Genomic DNA, 11125 nt, shown 5'->3' with positions numbered 1-11125 from the left:
TGAAGTGTTCATGCTTATGCTACAGAAAAAAGACATTCTTATGGCTTTGATGGAAGAATCAACAGGATGGAAGAGAACATGCTATCCTATTCTAATCGCTGCTTAAGGATGCTGTGTTATGCTGTGTTTTTTTTTTTAAATCAGTCAGCTGATTAGTCACTGGGTCTTGCTCCAATAGGGTGCAGGCGTGCTGCTCGTCACAGCCTGACAATAGCAGTGAATGAACGTTTAAATAGTGTCGTAGCGTGAATTCCTGACTGTGTGTAAATTGCATCAGATCAGCTTCAAACACAATGTCAGATGACTGACTATAAAAAGCTCTGACATTTCCTGATCATCATAGGAAAGCTCATCTTGGAAGGAAGTAAAGCTTATCCAGTGTGAAAACTAAGTTTTGGCTATTTTGTTTCATTTTGCCATAGACTACATTCAACACATATGATTATGTCATATTTGTTTTATTTGTGAAGTTTACAGATTGTAGCATAAGTGCGTCGAGAGCTGGGTGTCCATATCAAACGAATAAAATCCTAAGTGACTTTTCCTCTATGCTATTTCTTGGCTATTTATTTATTTATTACATTATTTTATGAATCTTTCAACAGACAAAAAACATGACATGTGCATGATAGCTTCTTTTTGTGTTGAAATTTTGATCCACATGTAGGTATAATTCATGTTTCCATTGTATTTACAGTGTTGGTTCTTTCTCCTAATCTGCACCACACACTCTTCTACTGTTTCTTCATCCTCATGACTGATACTGTTTGTTTTGAACCTGTTTGGCTTTGATCCCATCGCAGCAGGATCCAATACGTTCCATTGCAACAAAAGGTAAACCACATGTCTGCCACATGCTGAATCCGCCGCGCCCAGTGGATAAGACATCGAGCTCTCTTGCATTTCTATTTTTGTCAAAACCTCAAACCAAACCTGAGTTTCAGTAAGAGGGCGGATTTTGTGAGGTAAGGCTCATTTTGGTCCATCTTCACTTCCTTAAAGGTTGAGAGTTTTATGTTTAATTTGAGGAGGCTCAGATTCAGTGAATGAAAACAACATTTAATGGCACAAGTAACATCATAAAACATTCCTAAGATACTGTAAATCAGAGACCATAAGAGAATAAACTGACAGACGTGAAGAAAAACTAAATAACATTATGTGATTGCTCATTTCTGCCACCATGTTGATTAATCTGCTGCTTTAACTGGTTCCAGGTTTTCCAGTCTGGCTGCAGCGATTCAGCCACAACAGCATCAGTGAGGTCCAACACTGATGTTGGTGATAAAAGCTTGACTAATAGTTCTCGATCCAGTTCATAGAGATCTCATAATAAAGTTGTTCTTTATTGTGTTCTTAAAGTGTAATGTGATGGAAATATTGTTCTATAATGTTGTAAAACGTCATGTTGAAAGCTTCACACAGTGATGACAGTTTGCTCTGATAACCACTGCAGATACGTGTGTGTATTTGTTGATGCTGTTATTTGTTCAGGTGTGACTGTGGATGTATTAAGAAGGGGGAAGGAGGCCCAAATGTTTAAGCTACACCACTGATAGTGTATGTTGATCACATACAGCCGATTCAGAAAGTATTCGGACCTTCACATTTTGCGCACTTCGTGTCGTAGATTTAAACGCACAATATGTAATTTCAGCCGCTAGGGGTCTCAATCCAAACAATAACAAAAGACGGAGTGTGATGACGGTAGCAAGGGATCATATGAGTTGTTGTCTTCATTGTTAAATTAACCAGGGATAGGATTACTCCAGTGTTCATCATTCGGGATGTTTTTACCGGGAGTTACTTGCAGAGGTCTCCTCCTCTCCAGAACAAACAGACCCGGAGATTACAGGTAAAAATACTAATTAAAGCTGTTTCACCTAAAAAAATCAGTGTTTCTCCGACGATGTTCGGCGACCACCGGACTTCCTGGAGGGGCTGTTAGCCGAGCTGCTGCTAACGTTTGCCTATTTTATTTCTCTGATAACTTAAGATCCAGACGTCCAATGACTGAAATCCTTCTTCCGGCTAAAAGATATAGTTAAAAACCACCTAAATTTATCATGAAAATGTGGCTTAAAACTGAATAAAAGTCAATTTATATTTATTTCTGTGGAACAACCACAACGCCGATGTATTATCTTGTATGTGTGTAAGTTACTCTTTGGTAGACGCCATTGTAGCGGACAAACACAGCGCCGCCGTATGCATCTTGTGCGTGTTTACTCTTTGGTAGAGGAGGTATGACGCCATCGACAGGCGACCAAATGAAACGGTCCATTACTTTGATTAAATTACAGATTTCTCTGGGTTTGAAAACTGTTGGAAACATTTGGGATAATGTAAGTACACAACTCAACAACATATATAACATAGGTCTAGTTGTTTTTAGACATTTTAATGTGGAATAATTACATATTATACCTTTAATTTTTTTCTCATCAATCTACACTCAATAACCCAAATAACAGCAATAATATATGACTCTATAATTAATAACTAATTTGACACAGTAACCATCTTATCAGACAAGAACATCTTGTATTCTGAACCTGGCTTTAGACTGACCGTTGGGTTCTTGGTCACCTCTCTGATTATGACCCTTCTGGCGGACGGTCAACTCTAGGAAGAGTCCTGGCGGTTCTAAACTTCTTCCATTTCATAATTATTGAGGCCACTGTGCTCCTGGGAACACTGGGAGCTTTAGAAACATTCCTGCTAAGTCCTGTTATCAGTTAAACCTATTAACAGACAACTTGTGGAGGAACTCAGATAACTGCTGCTCTCCACCCATTCTGTGCTTGTACTAGATTCTGTCAGTAATGAGGTCTTGAATTGTGAATTTCAAATAACTTAAAAAGACAGAGGACATAGAAAAGCACAAGAGGCCCCAACATCACTCTAATCCATCCCAAAGATCATTTTTCTTGTTTTCCACATTTCCAGCCCTTTAAATTGAGTTATAACACCTACAAAGTTCGGTAAAGTTCGGATTTAACAATGGTTGAGGTCCTGAAGAACCTCCATAAGACCTAAAAATGTCTAGAAAAACAGGTTAAGGTCAGGCAGGCAGTAGTAAAGGTCAAGGATCAAGTTCAGGAGGCAAACATGGACAGAAGAAGATCTTTGTGTGAGTGTGTGCGTCATGACTGAAACTCTGCTTCTGCCTCAGGTGACATTCCAGCATTAAACCCTCGGTATGAAGGAATTCCCTCCGTGTTGTGAAATTGGCACAAACATTGGCAGGGAGACACGCAGAGGCTGAGAGAGAGAGAGAGAGAGAGAGAGAGAGAGACTGAAAAATAAGATAAATAAGGAGTTTTTAACTGGAAATCATGCAAAGATATTCCAGTAGAGCCCCAGAATATAAACATAGACTTTAAAATGTGAAGAACAGTGAGGTGTTTTTCGTGTTGTTTGTTGTCTTACTTGTCATTATTATGCTTAATGTAAGAGCTGCTCTTGTTTATCATAGGCTTTGTATGTAACACTTTATCAGTCCTGACATTATGTTGTCATGCTATTTGTTGATTTTGTGTGTCTTAAGAGCTGTCCTGTCTCTATGCAGTGCAGACTTGTTTGTATCGGCGTATTGTCACATCCTACGGGGAGTTTTTCTGTGGCTTTTGGACTCTTTGTGTATTTTGTTCTCTTGAGTTTTAAGTGTTGCATTTATGTTGCCTGGTTTTGTTTGTTTCCCTTGTGTGTTTCCTCCCGTGTTTATGTGCACCTCCTCTCCCCTGCCCTGCATCACCCTGGTTAGCCCAGCCCTGCTCCTAGTGGTCTTCCCCAGTTTATCTGCTCCCAGTCTGTCACCTGTTGTCTGTTTACTTTAGTTCCTGTTTTATTTTGAAATATTTTCTTCTTGTGTCTTGTCACCTTTACTTCCTGTGTGATCACCTCATGTGTTTCACCTGTGTCTATTTTGCAATCACACCCTGTATATTTATAGTCCAGTTTTCAGTTCGGTCTTTGTCAAGTTGTCTGCTTTCGTGCTGTGTTTGTTCCGAGTTTCTGACCCTAGTTCCTGTGCCTTAGTATCTGTGGTGTTCCTGCATTTATGGTCTTGGTTCCTGGTTCCTGGTTCCTATTCCCAGTGTCTCCAGAGACTTTATATTATTCATTAAATGTCCTGCATCATATCCAACCTGCTTGCTGTCTCTTCGTATTTTCAACGCTTTTATTGGTAATATTTGCCTGCCCAGGGACAACAGATGAAAATGAGCCTTTCTGGCTAACTCTGGCATATTTTCAGAAATGTTATTAATATGCACTGCCCCTGTAATAAAATGAATAAATAAAATAAATAAATGTCTCCTCTGTAAAGCAGTGTTGCACCAGTTCAAAATAGTTTGAAAGTTTAAATCTGCCTCAGAACGCTGGGAGGACAATACACCAGGTTTCCTGCTGTACACACACACACACACACACACACACACACACACACACACACACACACACACACACACACACATAGATTCAGGTCAAACACAAAGTAGAAACACAGGTTCTTCATTAAAAAAAAACAGGACTCACGGGACTCACAAGGTTCAAAACACAAACTGTCAAGGACGCTCACACACACACACACACACACACACACACACAGAGTCGTACTTGTATGCAGACACTCCCGAAAAAAACAAGCAGAAACACACTCCAGGTTTGATACCGCATGTAAACAGACACTCAGTCAGCAGAAAATAGCTCTGAGAGGCAGGAAGAGCGCTGCATCCTGAAGATAACATCAAGATGCACAACAATCAGATTCTCATGTGGCTACAGGAAATGCTGCTGATGCATCCAAGCAGGACGCTCTGTAATGTTTACACACATTTCTCAGTAAAATTTTGCGAATACACTGAATTTTAGGAATTAAATGAGGACTAGATTTGTTTCTAGTGTCTCTGACACATAATCTAATCCTTGATATATATATTTTTACCATTTCTTCTGTCTGACTTCCTCTAATATCTACATTTGCAAATGGCATTTTATATTCATGTAAGTTTATTTCTATTTATAATAACTGTATTTAATATTTGACATGTTATATACAGTACCAGTCAAAAGTCTGGACACACTTCACCATTCAAGGGTTTTTCTCTATTCTGATTAGTTTCTAAATTATAGAGCAATACTGAAGACATCAAAACTATGAAATAACACACACAGAATTATATAATAAACAAAAAAGTGTTTATTAAACCAAAATTTGCTCCTGATTTTTTGTATGTCCAAACTTTTGACTGGTACTGTATGTTTTTAATTACCCTTGCAGCACCGACATTATTACTAAAATCCTTTATTGTTTGTTTATTTTCAATCACTTCATTGTACACGTCCAACACAATTTTACACTAAATATAAGCTACAATTTGTAACAACATACAAAGTCCTTCCCCCTTATTTGAGTAAACGCTGCAACACCACAATGTAAAAAACTCTCTGTTACAAGTACAAGTTTACATTTACAATTTTACTTAAATAAAAGTATTAGCATCAAAATATACTTAAAGTACCAGGAGTAAAAGTACTAGTTGTTTATTTCAATAACATATATTATTGAATTATAAGTACTTATGTATTGTTGTGTAAGCGTCACTAATGTTGCAGCTGGGGAGCTTAATCTAGAATAATATATTATAATTTATTAGTTGAATATATTTTATTTTAACAATCTGATTCTGCAAAGTAACTTAAGTTGTCAAATAAATGTAGTGGAGTGAAAAGTACAATATTGGTCTCCAAAATGTAGTTGAGTAAGAAGTATTACAGGAAGTAGCAGAAAATTAAAATGCTCATGTAAAGCACCTAAAAGTTGTATTTAAATACAGCACTTGAGTGAATGTACTTACATAATTAGTCGTGGATTCTTCGGTACAAACTGAACAGGCTACAAAAAGCCGCAGAGGTGAGTTTGATTGATTGTGTGAATGTCTAAACAACAAGGAGTTCTTTTCTATAGCCGTCGGTCACGAAAGCTAGCGACAGTTTTCAAGTCTGAAACATGACCAGAGAAGCTTGTGTTACCTCGTCTGCCCTACAAACCACCTCCAGACACTGCAGAGTTTACAGTTTTTATGTGTCACTGTTAACTCAAGTGGATCAATAACCCATCAGGTTAAAGCAATGGTGGAAAAAGTCAAGTAAAATACAACAATGTAAAATGAATAAAAGTCCTGCATGAAGAATCCTCCTACAGTAAAAGTACATGAGTATTATGAGCTTGATGTAGTTAAAGTATTGCAGTAAAAGTACATGAGTATTATGAGCTTGATGTAGTTAAAGTATTGCAGTAAAAGTACATAAGTATTATAGAGTAGTATTTAGAGGTGAAATGTCTTTGGTGGAGTTGTTAAAAAGTAGAAAATGTTGGGAAGCATCAGTATAATCTTAACAATGATAAAGAAGCATAAGTAATTTGCTGTCAGATAAATGTAGTGGAGTAAAAATACAATTTTTCCATCCAAACTGTCCTGGAGTAGAAGTATATAGTTGCATAAAATGAAAATACTCAAATAAAGTACACACCTCAATTGTACTTAAAGCATAAGGCTTCAATTTTCAATATTTTTCTTCCAAGCGGCAACCTCCGGGGCTGAAAAATGAAGCCAATGCAGAAGTGCCAAAAACTGCAGTTCCTTGAACAACCACTTGAGGCTCCAAAAGTGAGTCAATCCCCATAGACCCCCATGTTAAAATGCCCAACTTTACAGCAGAAATAAACATGTTTACAGCCTGGTACAAACAACGGTTTTGGTCTCTAAAGCTAATTTCTCCTTTCATGACAACTGTACGTGGGTGAATTTTTTTATAACTCACCCGTTTAAATTTTATTAAGCTGTAAAGTTCTGCATAATGAAGGATATGGCTGCTTTGAGTGACAGGTCCGCCAGCTGCTAGGTGGCTTGTTTCAGCCATTCGGCCCGCCTCTTTACCCATTTTTGATTGGCTGGGAGTTAGGCAGAGTCACGCACTGCCAAGATGGCGACGGCCGGAGCGGCTCGCTTTGAGCTTCAAAACCGCTCTTCAGAAACCGACGGGTGTCGTCACGGTAACTACGTCCATATTTTTATACAGTCTGTTTTCTTCTTGTCAACAAATCTCATGTTTGGATCCAAACCAACAATGAACTGATCTACTAACAAGTATTGTGTGTGTACCAAAGCCTGATATATCTTATTCCCCCGTTGTTGTTCCAAAACTATTAAAAACCCGTCAGTGAGTCACACGGCTGCACTGTTCCTTCATCATGAAGAGTTTGGTCACGTTAGTTTTTTTAGAAACGGCACCAAAGACTAATAACAGCATCACGTTTTCAGTCACTAGAGAGCAGTTCTGTGTAAGACAGACGCCACTGAGCATGTGCATGAATGCAGTTCTGTTTACAGCTTCACTAGCTTGTTGTGCTACATATCACATCCTCTAAACTTTGTACTGAAGTTATTTGAGAAACTTACGATGTAACACTCTCCAGAGACTGAAAATGTGATCACTGTTATTAGCCTTTGGAGCCAGAAACAAACTAACGTGACCGTGATCTTTGTGCCGAAGGAACATGTCACTCAGTGCAACGGTGTGGCTCACTGTTGTGTTTTTAATCGTTTTTGGACGACAATGACTGTTAGTATGTTAAAACATGCCTCCTTTAGAGCCTTAAATTCAGTTTAATATAAATTATAGTTCTCAGAGATTATTATTATCCTCAGCAACACTGCAGTAATTTATCCAAATAAATTGTTTTTGGGAATAAAACCCTTAACTGTGCCAGAACTGACTCTATTTAAAACTACACAGTTTATGAGCAATGATGCTATAAATCTACATGCTATGAGTTATAAGTTAAATCCACTGACTGTCACAACCAGTTTGGGCTGTGAAGTGGAATTCAACACATTGTAGTAGAGACAGAAAACCTGGTACGCCTCTTCCTCATAAACAACCAAGAGACAACCTGTAAACCTGTAACCATGACTACCCAACAAAAACAACATGGCATCCTGTAACTAGGGATACACGGAAAAACAAACAAACAAACAAAAAAAAAACTAAGGCTACGTGTCAAACAACTTGGCAAACCAGTAACCAGTTATTTACATTTAGCTCTTTGGTTTAAGATTAATCGTTTTGGGAGATTCCCGTCAGAGAGGAAGGTGGGTAATGATTCGCAGAACACTGCTCTTAAAACACTCTGACCACTGCAGACGGCTTTGTTGTCGAAAAATTAAATACTTTTCGTCATAAATCTCATTTTCAAACACGTTTTATTCAGTTTTAGTTTAGTTTCATCAATAAATATTTTCACCGATAATGTGAAGTACTTTGTCTTCTTGATATTCGGGCGGATAAGAACTTCTTCAGGACCTTCTTCTCCCTGAGTTTAAGTTCATGCTGCAAACACATCTGACCAATCAGAAGAGAGAATGTTCTCACATGGTTTTTATAAGTTTATTTGTATAGCACATTTCAACAATAAGGCAATTCAAAGTGCTTTACATAGAGCATAAAAGGCATCAAAACAGAATATAAAAGCAACACAAGTAAAATGACGTTGGCTTGTTAAGCTAATAGCACAAATATTATAATGTACACAGAGGTATAATGTTGACACGTATTAATGCAAAACTGAGCCTAAAAACAGAATTCAGTGTGCACGTTAACCTAGATGGTGATGGCCTGAGGAGACTTCTATTTTGTAGGGCAAGGCAAGTTTATTTGTACAGCACATTTCAACAACAAGGCAGTTCAAAGTGCTTTACATAGAGCATAAAAGGCATTAAAACAGAATATAAAAGCAACACAAGTAAAAAGACATAGAAACAATTAAAAAGTGTTAAATTTGGAAATAAAAAGAAGCTACAAGGGAATAAGACAGATAAAAAAAAGAGAATAAAACAGTGCAGTGTAAAATATTAACCCTCAAATTTGGTTTAATAAAAGACAAACAGAAAAGTCTGCAGCTGTAATTTAAAAGAACTGAGAGTTGCGGCACAGTTGTATTTGCTTCCTTCACATAAATAGATATTTTTATCAGGATTTGTGTCACGGATGATGGATTTCTGACGTCTCCTAGTCCAGTTTTGGGACTTTATTTGTGCACAGTTTCTTGAATGGTCCATTGTTCATATTTCTGTCCCTTGTCGTTTTTATTCTGTCACATTGTTCATGCTGCGGCTTGTGACCCAGACTCTGGGCTGGATTTCCTGACAGGAAAACATACAGAGGCTCTGTGGGGAAAAGTGATCCCTGAAGTGCCCGACGCACACACAGCTCGAAACATGGCCGGCAAACATCCTCGTTCTACTGACCTACTAGAAACCACAAGACGGTCTTTGCATCACTCATTCATATTTAATAATAAATATAATAATAAATAAATATAAAAGTGAGAGTTTTGAGGGCTGACCACAGTAATTCATACTTTTGATAAACGTGTATTTATCAATAAATACAACAGTGCAAAGTGTATAAAACTGTAAAAACACTAAAGGTTGAATGTTTTTCTGGTGTTTCTACATGTCCATGTTTTATATTTGTGTTTTGAATCTGGGTGATTTTGTTTATTAGTTGTCACAGTGAATATGTGGAAAAGTGTGTTATGTGCAGGTTGGTTTATGACGGAATAAATATAAATTAGAATAAACGAGTGCAACAGGATTCACTTCGATACTGCAGAGAGAGAGATTTCCACCATGTTTAAAACCATTTTTGTGTAACATTGTTTTCCATTTGAGTCAATAAACATTTTTATGTTTATTGTCTTTTTGTGTTTGTGAAATCTTGGAGGTAAACAACAAGTCCATCCACATGTTTTTATTCACATTTTCAAGTTGCACAATTTGAGACACCTGAGTGGAAATGTTGAATATTCAAAAAACATCTATATATTGCAAAAAAAAAAAAGTTTACTCTCTGCTGAGGTGGAAAACTTTGTGTATCAATAAAAGCAAAATGCGACAAAGTGCAATGGAAACAGATTTAGTGAATAAACAATGACGTTAATGAATCATGTGGCTTTAACGTCACCTGAAGAGACGAAAACATCAGATCTGTGTGGAGGGATGAGGAGACTGTAACGCTCCCAAAATTAAAGAAATGTCATATTTCCATCAGGTTTTTGGATTGTTTTTCACTGTTGGCTGCTGCTCTTTTAATGGCTTCATCTCTTCTTCTGCAATAGTTTGATCAGCTCCACCTGCTGTTTATCTCCTAATATTCACATAGAGTGGAAGGAAACATGCATTAATTAAAATTCTATTTTGCTGATATCCTGGAAATTTTGTTAAAATTTTCGCTATAATTGGATGGAAACCTGCCTAATGAAACATATTATCTCACACCTGTTGTCCTGGTTACCCTATTAGGAAGTTGTGGAAGTGAAGAAGACATCTAAACTTCTTTTAATCGTCATGAACAAGCCATGTAACTAATAAAGACGTTTTATTAAATTCCACAAGTTTGCTCTTTTGCACATTTGATTTCAGCTCCTTTTTCCTTCAAGAGCACCAGTGAATATTAAATTTTACCCGCTGAGCATCCCCTTTCTTTTTAAAGTTCCGTTATATTTCTGTATTCTGATGTCTCATTATTGTGTGAGTTTAAAAACCCCAAATTTCTGATACACATCCTCTTAGATGAAGACTCATGGGGTCAGAAATGAACTGAGGCTTGAGGCAAAAATATGTTTAAACTACAAAACATTTCCATGAAATTTAAACTCTGAATTCTGTTTGAATACGTTCATTTCTTTCTCTGTATTGTAATTAACATGCCGACCTGCCGCCACACTATTCTCTGTGAATTAAAGTTCATCTCTTACTGTCTTACTTTGTTTGGAGTTTGTTTAATTTTTTGATGAAGATGATAATTTTAACTGTAACAAAACATTTGCAAATAACATCTGTGAACTTCAACTTTTTGTTTTATTAAATTCTTAAGTTCATCTTACAAATTAAGACCAACCGACACACAGAAGTTCACATTCTCCAGTAAATAACATATCGTCCAAATAAAATAACAAACAAATCCGTTTATAAAGTGTTTCCTTAAGAATAACCCAAATTCCTGACAGTCAGTTCATTTACTTTATACAATATAATGTATTTACATATAGTCACAC

The sequence above is a fragment of the Thunnus thynnus genome, chromosome 4 (assembly GCF_963924715.1).
Source record: "Thunnus thynnus chromosome 4, fThuThy2.1, whole genome shotgun sequence".
In the NCBI taxonomy this organism is placed as follows: Eukaryota; Metazoa; Chordata; class Actinopteri; order Scombriformes; family Scombridae; genus Thunnus; species Thunnus thynnus.
The sequence above is the reverse complement of the archived record's forward strand: the minus strand, read 5'-3'. Positions refer to the sequence as shown.